This window comes from Triticum urartu, chromosome 5A, assembly GCF_056163025.1.
Source record: "Triticum urartu cultivar PI428250 chromosome 5A, HENAU_Tu73, whole genome shotgun sequence".
NCBI lineage: Eukaryota > Viridiplantae > Streptophyta > Magnoliopsida > Poales > Poaceae > Triticum > Triticum urartu.
Window position 1 is genome coordinate 646,251,643 of NC_141877.1, and position 12,829 is coordinate 646,264,471.

Genomic DNA, 12,829 nt, shown 5'->3' on the forward strand with positions numbered 1-12,829 from the left:
AAACTTGTTTCTCTTTGTACTCTACCTAGTTGTTTTTAGGGTATATATACCCAGAAATTGTGTAAGGATAATATGTATTTTTTGGTATCACTCATTAGAATCATCACATTTGATACATCTCTATCGTGGTATGTTGTATAGGTATCATATTTATATGAAGATAACATATCATTTGTCGAGGTATTTGGTTTGCGTATCTGAATCCACTTATAAAAAGGTAGTGACATTTACAGGTATGTACCAATAAATTTCACGTCGAGGTATTTACAAAAATATCTTGAGTATGCATTGTTTTTTTTAAAACTTGAGTATCCACTTACAAATATATCAGACTACGTTTGTAGGTTTCTAATACCTAGAATAAATCATAAGGTATATACGTGCATGCAAATTATTTGGAATAAATTATATATATACGTCTGTATGTATCTAATACCTAGAAGAAATCATAGGGTATATACATGCATGCAATTATTTGGAATAAATTGTAGGGTATATACATTTGTGGATATCTAAAAGTACCTAGAATGAATCGTAGGGTATATACGTTTGTTGGTATATGTATATACTTTGCATTGTGATTGAACTCATAAAATGTTCTAAGTTTCTCAAGAAAAAAACAAGGTTTCGAACGTAGTTGTACAACTATAATCACCAATGTATACATATAATTAACAAAAAAATGTTTGAGTTGATAGACCCAAATTTAAATTATTGGTTTTTAAATAGCTTAATAAATAACAAAAAATGCATGATCATATATGAGGTCTATTTATAAAATGAAATTTTTTGAATGACAAAACACAGCTTCTAAAATATGAAATTGTGAATTAAAAAAACTAGCCGCGCAAATACACGGGTAACACCGCTAGTTTATAGTAAACCAGGAGCATTAGAGCATATCCATACATCTACACTTATTGCCTAGTCACTTATTCCCAGCTAGTGCAAACACAATTGAAAGCAAACAAAAATGCATAAAAACACCAAACAGTGGCATTCTATCCCTCCAAATGATTTGCTCCCTCTCCATTCTTGCAATCATCTTCTTCTCCCTTATGTGCTTCTCCCATTTATGAATCCAAGATTTCTATAAAGAGCAAAGAACAAATAAAATTAAATTTCAACAGACATATATTTCCTTGCATGTTGTGATGTACAGTAGCTACGGGAATAAATATACGAAAAGAAAAAAATGAGTGATTTCTATTAACAAGAGATCGCCTATGTAATAGCTACAAACAAATGAAATTAATGTCTAGATAATATATATTGCCAACCAAGCTGAGATGAACTATATATTGCCAGGTAATAGGACATATCTCATTTTCACATTAATTGCCTTTAGTTTTCTTCAAAACTAAATATACTTAAACTTAGATCATTTCATATAGATGTTCAAAGGATAATACGGCTAAAAGAATCCAATTTCTTTGTTTATTTGAAGTAGTTTAAAAGGAAAGCATTAACACATAATAGAAATTATTATCTACCATAGGGTGATGCTGGACAGCTAAAAAGCATCGACACTGAATTAAGTTGGAGTCCCCCCTCAACAAGTGTGAGTTGTAATTAATTAACTACATCATCATTGGTAGTCTCAACAAAATAAAACAGCAGCACTGGTAGCAACACTATCAACGCCATCCCTTCAAGCAGAATAAGTAGGAAAACATCGTGATCCCTTAAGGAGAACTTCCCATATCGTTCGTGTTCAACAACTAATTCTATGTGTTTCATTGGTAGTCAAATACTGTATTATATTTTTATTCTATCTGTATATACCAGGATAGCAGGGTTACCTTTGCTTCCTTAACAGGAATGTGCAAGGAAAGAAGTGAAGATGCCGCGTCTGCATTCAGTAAATGAGATAAAAGTTGAGACTCTTGATAGCCAATATCCATTCTTACTTGTAATATTACAGATACAGAACTGACAAATGATCTTCATATTAAGCAGATACCACTACAAAAAAATACACTTCCGTGATGATACGTGTTTGTCACAGTAGGTCGCCTTTTTTGTCATGCATGTACATCCATGACAAATTTATGACAGAATCAAGATAGTCATACATGCGCTATGGTAGAAGTGTTCCATGACATTACCAAAATTATCATCATAGAAGTGTCCACTTCCATGATGATAAATCGCGCGTCACAGAAGTGCTTTCGTCAAGGGTGACCGACACGTGGCATTCACCATAACGGAACGCCATTAAACTATCGGGGTCAGGTTTGGATCCAATAACCCGTTAACAGCCTCGACCAATGGGGATTTTCCACGTGTAAAATCATCATTGGCTAGAGGAAACACGTGTCGGCTCATCGTCGGGACAGATGTCATCCACTCACTGGATAGAAGGCGCCTATAATACGTCGACATGTGGCACGGCCCAACAAGTTTAAATGGGCCGGCCCAACTAAAGGCCCACAAGATTTTGCGGACCTTAATGGGCCAGCCCAGCTAAAGGCCCACGAGATTTTGCGGACCATAATGGGACGGCCCAGCTAAAGGCCCACAAGATTTCACGGGCCATAATGGGCCGGCCCAGGTAAAGGCCCACAAGATTTTTGTGTGCCATAATAGGCCGGCCCAGGTAAAGGCCCACAAAATTCTTGCGCATCATAATGGGCCGGCCCAGCTAAAGGCCCATGAGATTTTGCCGACATTAATGGGCCTTCCTAGCTGTAGGCCCACAAGATTTTGAGGACCCTAGTAGGCCGGCCCGTTAACTGGCTGCCATGTTTTGGGCCAAATGCCGACCCATATTTGATACGGTCTATTAATGGCCTGCCACGCTCCGGGCCTAATAGTGGCCCATATGAGATCCGGCCCGTTAAAAGCCTACCACGTTCTGGGCCAAATTACGGCCCAGATCAGGTCCGTCCCTTTAAGAGGTTTTGGGTCTAATTATGGCCCATATCAGATTCGGCCCGTCAACTGGACACTATGCTTTTGGGCCCACTTGCTAAAGGCCCACTTAGTAATTCGGCCTGATATTAGTTTTGGCCTGTTAAGGGCCCGTTTAACATTTCGGCCCTATATTAATTTTAGCCTGTTAAAAGCCCTTCATATAGTTGGGCCTAACTACGGCCCGGTTTGCATCCGGCCGGCTCGCAACCGATATCTGATTGGGCTAAATAAGGACCGAGACAATTTTTCGGCCTGTTAAAAGCCCATGATTTGATTCGCACAATCATGGGTCGGGGTTCATTTCGGGCTGCTGCCGGCCCGTGAGCTGATCGGCACATTTCAGGCCCAACCTACATCGTGATTGCATGACGGCCCGATTATGTACCATAATTTTACGGTTTCGCCGGTTTACTGCGAAGACAGGATATATATACAGCAAAATAACTGCAGCATCGTGAATAAGAAAAAACCTATACTATACAATAAAGAAATTACGGCATATTACATCCACTGGGCATCAAAGTTCGCCACTATGATAATAAAGCACAAGCAGACAGCAGATTACATACACTGGGCATCAAAGATCGCCACCAGTGCAAATAAACACGCCGACAAAATAATATACAAAACCGACAGCACTTCAATAGAGTTCAAGAAAGGATAGCCCTGCTGGGGAGCTGCGGCGCAAGTAGCTGAGCAAGATGATGAGACTGCGCTTGTTCAACACTTATATCTTCCTCACTCTGAAAGATAAACAAGCAGACAGATGACAGGTTTTGGACATAAAAGTATCAGTGCTGACAATTCATCACATTTCTTACTGACGAATAAAGTGACACAGTTTAAATTTGCATTAACACAATATGGTATTGTTCCGGTCAAGACATGGCAGGAAGTGACATTGTGAAGGAGCTGGCAGCTTCACGACACCACTGGATTACAGATCAAGAACTCATAAGTATCAATGGTTAGTGTGCTGTCAATTTATACCATTTCATATTGGCAAATAAAGAGACGATTTAAATAATAGTAGAATGATATGACATTTTTCATAGTTAAGACATTGCAGAATATGACATTGTGCTGGGTAGGTTCACCACACCACTGGATTACAGATGAAGAACAGAAGCATACATGCAGTGCAAAAGAAGATCAGTTGCTCTGTATAGTTTAATTTACATGGTATGAAGAAGGAACTTGGTTGTACAACTGAAAACTTAAATTGAGAAAGGACGACTTTTGTTTATGAACTACATATAATAAACTTTAAACAATCAATTTGATGCAAACACCAAAAATAAACAGTTGTTGCAGTCATGCCTAACCAAATATATACAACAAAGTTTGAAGGCTTGAGATGGACAAACTTACATTATTGGTGAAGACAGGCTCTATAAAGGCCTTGTCCTTGCTGATGGGGGGGGGCAATTCAAGAAGTTTACCACAGAATCTTCTTCAAAAGCATTGCCTTTATTCTACATTTTGTTAAGAGTAAATATAGATGTGATAATATACGAAAAAATGGAGAATATTTAAGATAAGATGAAGAGTGATGCTACATAACCAAGTAGCTATAAATGTAAGTGCAGCGATACAGGCAAAAGGTACAGCCAAGAGCAATGCACAGCTAAACTTCTTCAGTACCAACCTTATGGTAAGAGTAAATATAGATCTAATGTGTAGAAAATGGAGGGCAAAGGAAAATAAGCTGCAGAGTGATGGTACATGAACAACTACCTGTCATTATAAGTACACTGATAAAGGACAGCATGTACTTACAAGAACAATGCAGAGCTAAAAAACATTGACATTGGATATATTCTACACTAATGTAACCATTCATACAGATCAGATAATTTGGAGCGAACAATTGATAAGCAAGCTATCATGCATACTGTTGTCACATAATGAACCAGGTATGTATGCAAGTACGGTGATACAGGACAACATGTACTAACAAGAGCAAAGCAGCGGGCAGCATATTTGAGATATCCTGTCGTTCTTGTCAAACCGGAATTCTTCTTCGAGCAGATTTCTTGCAAAAAAGATCCGTAAGGCACATGCGGAAAAATAGAAGTTCAAATTGTCATGTGATTTCATAGACAGTACCTCATCCTGGGAACGAGACCAGTGCATAACAAGGTTTTTCCATTCAATGTCTTCTAAATTTAGCACAGGAGACTTCACCAGGATTCGTTTATAGACTTGCCATCAAAGTGTGATTTCCTCAGGTAACACCGATACTGCTGCAATGCTTCCTTGAAAAGCACAAGCAATCTTTGCTCATCATGACTATCCAGATTGACCCTCGCCTAGTTACAACAATGTAATGTAAATCATTGATGTGTTCCATCAGCAGAAAACAGGAAAATAATAGCCATGAATAATAGCACTTACACGTAAGTTGGACAGGAAGATGTGAAAATGGTGTTTGTCTTCACAATAATCTTCCCATGATGGGAATATATGCACGTAGTCCCTAACAACATTGAAAGCATTATCTTTTAAACTGGGAATAAATGGAATGGGGTTCCAATCTGCAGGAATTGGCCGTCTCTACAGTTGGGATAGGTCTTCGCCCGGTGGACTTGCTGTACTTTTTGCTGGAGTGGGATTTTTCTGTGGTACAGCTGGTGCTATGGCAAATGAAATCGTTATACCTTTTCCTGGAGTGCAGGTCCTGTGTGGTGGGGCTAGTGGTTTGACCAGTGAAGTATGGGTACAGTCTACTAGAGTCGGTCCTACGTTTTGTGTCACTGGTTGTACAACCAATGTAAGTGGGGTGTTGTCTTCTGGCACCACCACGTTTTTCGAGGACTTTGCTGGTGCTCCTTCAAGTTCGGCAAGCACCCTCTTCATTTTTGATCTCTGATGCACAAGAACAGCATTTGAATGGAAAAACATGGTATGATGACAGATGGAATATGTATTGATAATGGATGGGCATGGCATTTCGACATATATGATGAGTAAACTAAGCAGATGGCGGTGCAACAAAGTAGAAGAAATGCAAGACAGCATATGCAAGATACGTGCAATCAATAAAACCTTGCCAAATTAGAACAGACACCTTGATGGGTGAACAGGACAGGCCATCTTCCTTTGACTCCTCGAGGTTAGAATAGTCATTAGGATGATATTTTGAACAAGAATCAACAGGTGGGGAGCGTACGAGTTTCATTGCTTCCAGAATGGCACTCAATGCCTTGCTGCCAATTTTGTAAGTCATTACAGTGTTCCACAATATTCTTCTGATCCGCGGATTCTTATATTCACTATAATTGCGTATAATATCTGAGAACCATGAAAACATAAATAGTTGTGAGATTATCTTTGCAATGCAGATGATATTCTAATATAGGGGTGCCCCTGTAAACACTTGTGTGCTATCACTGGATTCTAATGAGAGAGCTCATGTGTGCTGTAATATGGTGCGTGCATTTATATAATCTGGCACAAGTACACAACAAAATAGGCTCCAGAAATAAGGATAGCTGGCAGATGATAGGTTCAATATATACTGTATAGAGAGTTTATTGCCAAACCATGATAACAAGAACACACAGCAACTAGGCAGATCATAGTGTACATAACAGGGGTACACCATAACCAGGATATATAAATCGGGAAAGTGGAACTGGGTGGAAATTACGGTGTTGTATTGCCGCTAGTAATTGAAAGCCTATCGATCACGTACACGCAAGCTCTATCAGCTGTTGACTGCAGATATCCCTGCTCCCCTTCCTGACAAGGAACATACTGTGCTTCCCATATAGAACACCGCACTGGCCGCCGGCCGAACCACCGGCCCCACCGCCTGTATTCCTCCGCCACCCCCACCCCGCCCCCACCCGCGTCGAGTTTTCTTCATTCGACGAGGCCCCACCACCACCTCCCACAACCACCGTCCCCACCTGAGCCCCTTCGATCGCACCGGCGAACTCCGGCGAGCTCTGAAAAATCGACTGACCCAATTTTGAAATTTAGTCTACTGTGATTTAACTAGTATGGAATATAAAAGGGGAAAACCATAAGCATTGCGAGTATGGTGTTGAGCGTGCTGATAACCCACAAGTATAGGGGATCGCAACTTTTTTCTATAAGTAAGAGTGTCGAACCCAACGAGGAGCTAAAGGTAGAACAAATATTCCCTCAAGTTCTATCAACCACCGATACAACTCTACGCACGCTTGACGTTCACTTTACCTAGAACAAGTATGAAACCAGAAGTACTTTGTAGGTGTTGTTGGATAGGTTTGCAAGATAATAAAGAGCATGAAAATAAAACTAGGGGCTGTTAAGGTAAAGAAGCAACTAAAGTAAATATAGCGAGTATGGAAAAGTGGTGGTAGGAGTTGTGAAATTGTCCCTAAGCAATTGACTACTTTACTAGACCGATAGCAAGTATTATGTGGGAGAGGCCACTGCTAGCATGTCATCCCTCAATTGGAATTCTATGCACTTATGATTGGAACTATTAGCAAGCATCCGCAACTACTAATGTTCATTAACGTAAAACCCAACCATAGCATTAAGATTTATTGGTCCCCCTTCAATCCCGTATGCATCAATTTCTATGCTAGGTTGAAGCTTCTGTCACTCTTGCCCTCCAATACATAGTTCTATCAACATACAACTAACCCTATGGTGTGATCCACGCGCGCGCTCATATGATGGGCACCAAAGCACATCAACATAACCACAAGCAAATTAAATCAATCATAGCAATTCATCAACCACCGATAGGACAACAAAAATCTACTCAGACATCATAGGATGGCAACACATCATTGGATAATAATATGAAGCATAAAGCACCATGTTCAAGTAGACGGTACATCGGGTTGCAAGAGAGTGGACCGCTGTAGATAGAGGAGGGAAGGTGATGGAGATGTTGGTGAAGATAGCGGAGGTGTTGGTGAAGATCGCGGTGATGATGATGGCCCCCGGTGGCACTCCGGTGCCACCGGAAGCGAGGGGGAGAGAGCCCCCCTCCTTATTATTCTTCCTTGACCTCCTCCCTAGATGGGAGAAGGTTTCCCCTCTGGTCCATGGCCTCCATGGCATGGGAGGGGCGAGAGCCCCTCCGTGATTGGATCTGTCTCTCTGTCTTTCTCTGTTTCTGCGTTCTCAGATTCTTCCCTTTCACCGTTTCTTATATTCCCGGAGATCCATAGCTCCGATTGGGCTGAAATTTTGACACAATCTCTATCCGGAAATTAGCTTTCCTGCGGCGAAAGAAGGGCACCAACCGCCTTATGGGGTGGCCACAAGGGTCAGGGGCGCACCTGACACCCTGGGGCGCACCCCCCTACCTCGTGAGCCCCTCGAGCATCGTCTCGCATGGATTCTTCTTCCCAAAAATCATATATATTCCAAAAAATCTCCGTCAGTTTTTATTCCGTTTGGACTCCGTTTGATATGGATATTCCGCGAAACAAAAAACATGCAACAAACAGGAACTGGCACTGGGCACTAGATCAATATGTTAGTCCCAAAAATAGTATAAAAAGTTGCCAAAAGTATATGAAAGTTGAATAATATTGGCATGGAACAATCAAAAATTATAGATACGACGGAGACGTATCAGCATCCCCAAGCTTAATTCCTGCTCGTCCTCGAGTAGGTAAATGATAAAAAAGATAATTTTTGATGTGGAATGCTACCTAGCATAATCTTGATCATATGTCTAATCATGGCATGAATATTAAGATACGAGTGATTCAAAGCAATAGTCTATCATTTGACATAAAAACAATAATACTTCAAGCCCACTAATAAAGCAATCATGTCTTTTCAAAATAACAAGGCCAAAGAAAATTATCCCTACAAAATCATATAGTCTGGCTATGCTTCATCTTCACCACACAAAATATTCACATCATGCACAACCCCGATGACAAGCCAAGCAATTGTTTCATACTTTTGACGTTCTCAAACCTTTTCAACTTTCACGCAATACATGAGCGTGAGCCATGGACATAGCACTATAGGTGGAATAGAATATGATGGTGGTGAAGACAAAAAGGAGAAGATAGTCTCACATCAACTCGGCGTATCAACGGGCTATGGAGATGCCCATCAATAGATATCAATGTGAGTGAGTAGGGATTGCCATGCAACGGATGCACTAGAGCTATAAGTGTATGAAAGCTCCAACTGAAACTAAGTGGGTATGCATCCAACTTGCTTGCTCATGAAGACCTCGGGCATTTTGAGGAAGCCCATCATCGGAATATACAAGCCAAGTTCTATAATGAATATTCCCACTAGTATATGAAAGTGATAACTCAATAGACTCTCTATATGAAGAACATGATGCTACTTTGAAGCACAAGTGTGGAAAAAGGATAGTAGCACTGCCCCTTCTCTCTTTTTCTCTAATTTTTTTGTTTTTTTGGTGGGCTTCTTTGGCCTCCTTTTTTATTTGGGCTTCTTTGGCCTCTTTTATTTTTTTGTAAAGTCCTGAGTCTCATCCCGACTTATGGGGGAATCATAGTCTCCATCATCCTTTCCTCACTGGGGCAATGCTCTAATAATGATGATCATCACACTTTTATTTACTTACAACTCAATATTACAACTCGATACTAGAACAAAGATATGACTCTATATGAATGCCTCCGGCGGTGTACCGGGATGTGCAATGATCTAGCATAGCAATGACATCAAAAAACGGACAAGCCATGAAAGCATCATGCTAGCTATCTTACGATCATGCAAAGCAATATGACAATGAATGCTCAAGTCATGTATATGATGATGATGGAAGTTGCATGGAAATATATCTCGGAATGGCTATGGAAATGCCATAATACGTAGGTATGGTGGCTGTTTTGAGGAAGGTATATGGTGGGTTTATGGTACCGGCGAAAGTTGCGCGGTACTAGAGAGGCTAGCAATGGTGGAAGGGTGAGAGTGCATATAATCCATGGACTCAACATTAGTCATAAAGAACTCACATACTTATTGCAAAAATCTATTAGTCATCGAAACAAAGTACTACACGCATGCTCCTAGGGGGATAGATTGGTAGGAAAAGACCATCGCTCATCCCCGACCGCCACTCATAAGGAAGACAATCAATAAATAAATCATGCTCCGACTTCATCACATAACGGTTCACCATACGTGCATGCTACGGGAATCACAAACCTCAACACAAGTATTTCTACAGTCCACAAATACCCACTAGCATGACTCTAATATCACCATCTTTATATCGCAAAACTATTGCAAGGAATCAAACATATCATATTCAGCGATCTACAAGTTTATGTAGGATTTTATGACTAACCATGTGAATTGACCAGTTCCTGTCATCTCTCTAAACATATATAAGTGAAGCAAGAGAGTTTGATTCTTTCTACAAAAGATATGCCCGTGCTCTAACAAATATAAGTGAAGCAAAAGAGCATTCTACAAATGGCGGTTTTCTATGTAAATAGAAACATGCAATCCAAACTTCAAATGATATAAGTGAAGCACATGAAGCATTCTATAATGCCATACTCAAAAGATATAAGTGAAGTGCATAGAGCATTCTATAAATCAACCAAGGACTATCTCATACCAGCATGGTGCATAAAAGGAAAAGTGAAAACTAAATGCAAAAGACGCTCCAAGATTTGCACATATCGCATGCACGAAACGAATCTGAAAACATACCGATATTTGTTGAAGAAAGAGGGGATGCCTCCCCAGCATCCCCAAGCTTAGACGCTTGAGTCTCCTTGAATATTTACTTGGGGTGCCTCGGGCATCCCCAAGCTTGAGCTCTTTCCTCTCTTCCTTCTTCTCACATCGAGACCTTCTCGATCATCGAACACTTCATCCACACAAAACTTCAACAGAAAACTCGGTAAGATCCGTTAGTATAATAAAGCAAATCACCACTATAAGTACTGTTGAAAACCAATTAATATTTTGTTTTTGCATTGTGTCTACTGTAGTATAACTTTTTCATGGCTTAATCCACTAATATAAATTGATAGTTTCATCAAAATAAGCAAACTATGCATCAAAAACAGAATCTGTCTAAAACAGAACAGTCTGTAATAATCTGAACATTCACCGTACTTCTTATACTTGAACAATTCTACCAAAATTAGGAAAAATAAACAATTTGTATAGGAAGACGGTGCAAAAAGAATCAGAACCATTTGACGTTCCAGATAAAAACGTAAAATCGCGGACTACAGCCAAAGTTTCTGTCCTGCACCGTACAGACCATCAAGCAAATGTAAACATTCTAAAGGCAAACCTTGGCACATTATTTTTATAATACAATGGAATTGTACAAGGGGATAATTATTTTTATTGAAAAGTTTCTGTAATCAAGATTCACAAAGTTGCCGTGAGCATGAACAAAGTTCAAGGAGCTCTCCCACTTCAACAATGCTTGTCTTTCTCACTTTCGCTTTCCTTTTTGAAAAAGTTTTGGGTTCCCCTCTTTATTTTTGTTGTTTTTAAACTATATGAAAGCACTCAACAGAAATAAATGACTCTCTAAAACTTCCGGGTTGTCTCCCTGGCAGCGCTTTCTTTAAAGCCATTAAGCTAGGCATATAGTGCTCAAGTAGTGAATCCACCCGGATCCCAAGGTATATCAAAGCCAATTTTAATTAACAATGATTTGTAATTTAGTAGTGAGCACAAAGCAACATATATCAAGCAATGACAAAGTCTAACTCTCTTCCTATGCATCGGCATGTCATACAAGAACAATTCATGCACACATAGTAAAGGCCAATGCATAGTATAAATAGTTTCTTGCAATTTTATCATATTGGAAACATAGAGAGGTGGAGATATAGTTCCTCTCTCATAATAATTACAAATAGGAGCAGCAAACACATGCATATTATATTTATCGAAATCATCATGTGCAACGGTAAAAGGCAACCCATCAATATAATCCTTAATAAGTGCAAACTTCTCCGGTATAGTATAATCGGGAGAATTCAAAAAGATAATAGGACTATCATGCGTGGGTGCAATAGCAACAATTTCATGTTTAACATAAGGAACTATAGCAAGTTCATCTCCATAAGCATAATTCATATTGGCATCTTGGCCACAAGTATAGCAAGCATCATCAAAAGGGGATATTTCAAGAGAATCAATGGGATCATAACAGTCATCATAGCAATCATCCTTCGGTAAGCACGAAGGGGAATTAAACAATGTATGAGTTGAAGAGTTACTCTCATTAGAAGGTGGGCATGGGTGATCAATACGCTCTTCCTCCTTTTGTTCTTTGCTCTCCTCCTCATCTTTTTCATCCAATGAGCTCACAGTGTCATCAACTTCTTCTTCCATAGATTCCTGCAAAATATTAATCTCTTCTTGGACAGTGGAGACTTCCTTAATAAGTGCATTAATTTCATAATTGTATTCATAATTATCATAGCAATATTTGAGGATAGCTAAATTTTCAGATCTATAACAAGCATCATCAATATCATCAAACTCTTTAAACATAGATTCAATTTCATAAGCACCCATAAAAGCAACAAATTCTTCTATTTGTTCCACATCATAATAATCATATATACCTCTAGCATAAGAAGCCAAGGTTTCATTATCATTAAATTTGCATGAAAAGGGGAGGTGTGGAGAATTCATCCTAGAGCAACAAGTATAATCATATTCCGAGCATAGTTGTCTAGCATACCATTTTAATATATAAATTTGATCCCATAATAGTTTCCCTTTTTGTGTCAAGCCATAATCCCTAAAGTATTCACGTTGATCCAACGTTACTCCCATTACATAATTGAATGGGGTTTTCTCAGGATTATTAAAGTACTACATAATATCTTTCACATAACCAGCATCGAGGGTTTTAGGAGGTTCCCCATCTCCATGAGTAGCAAGTACACCTAATTTTTTTGGTATTTCGTGTTTCCTA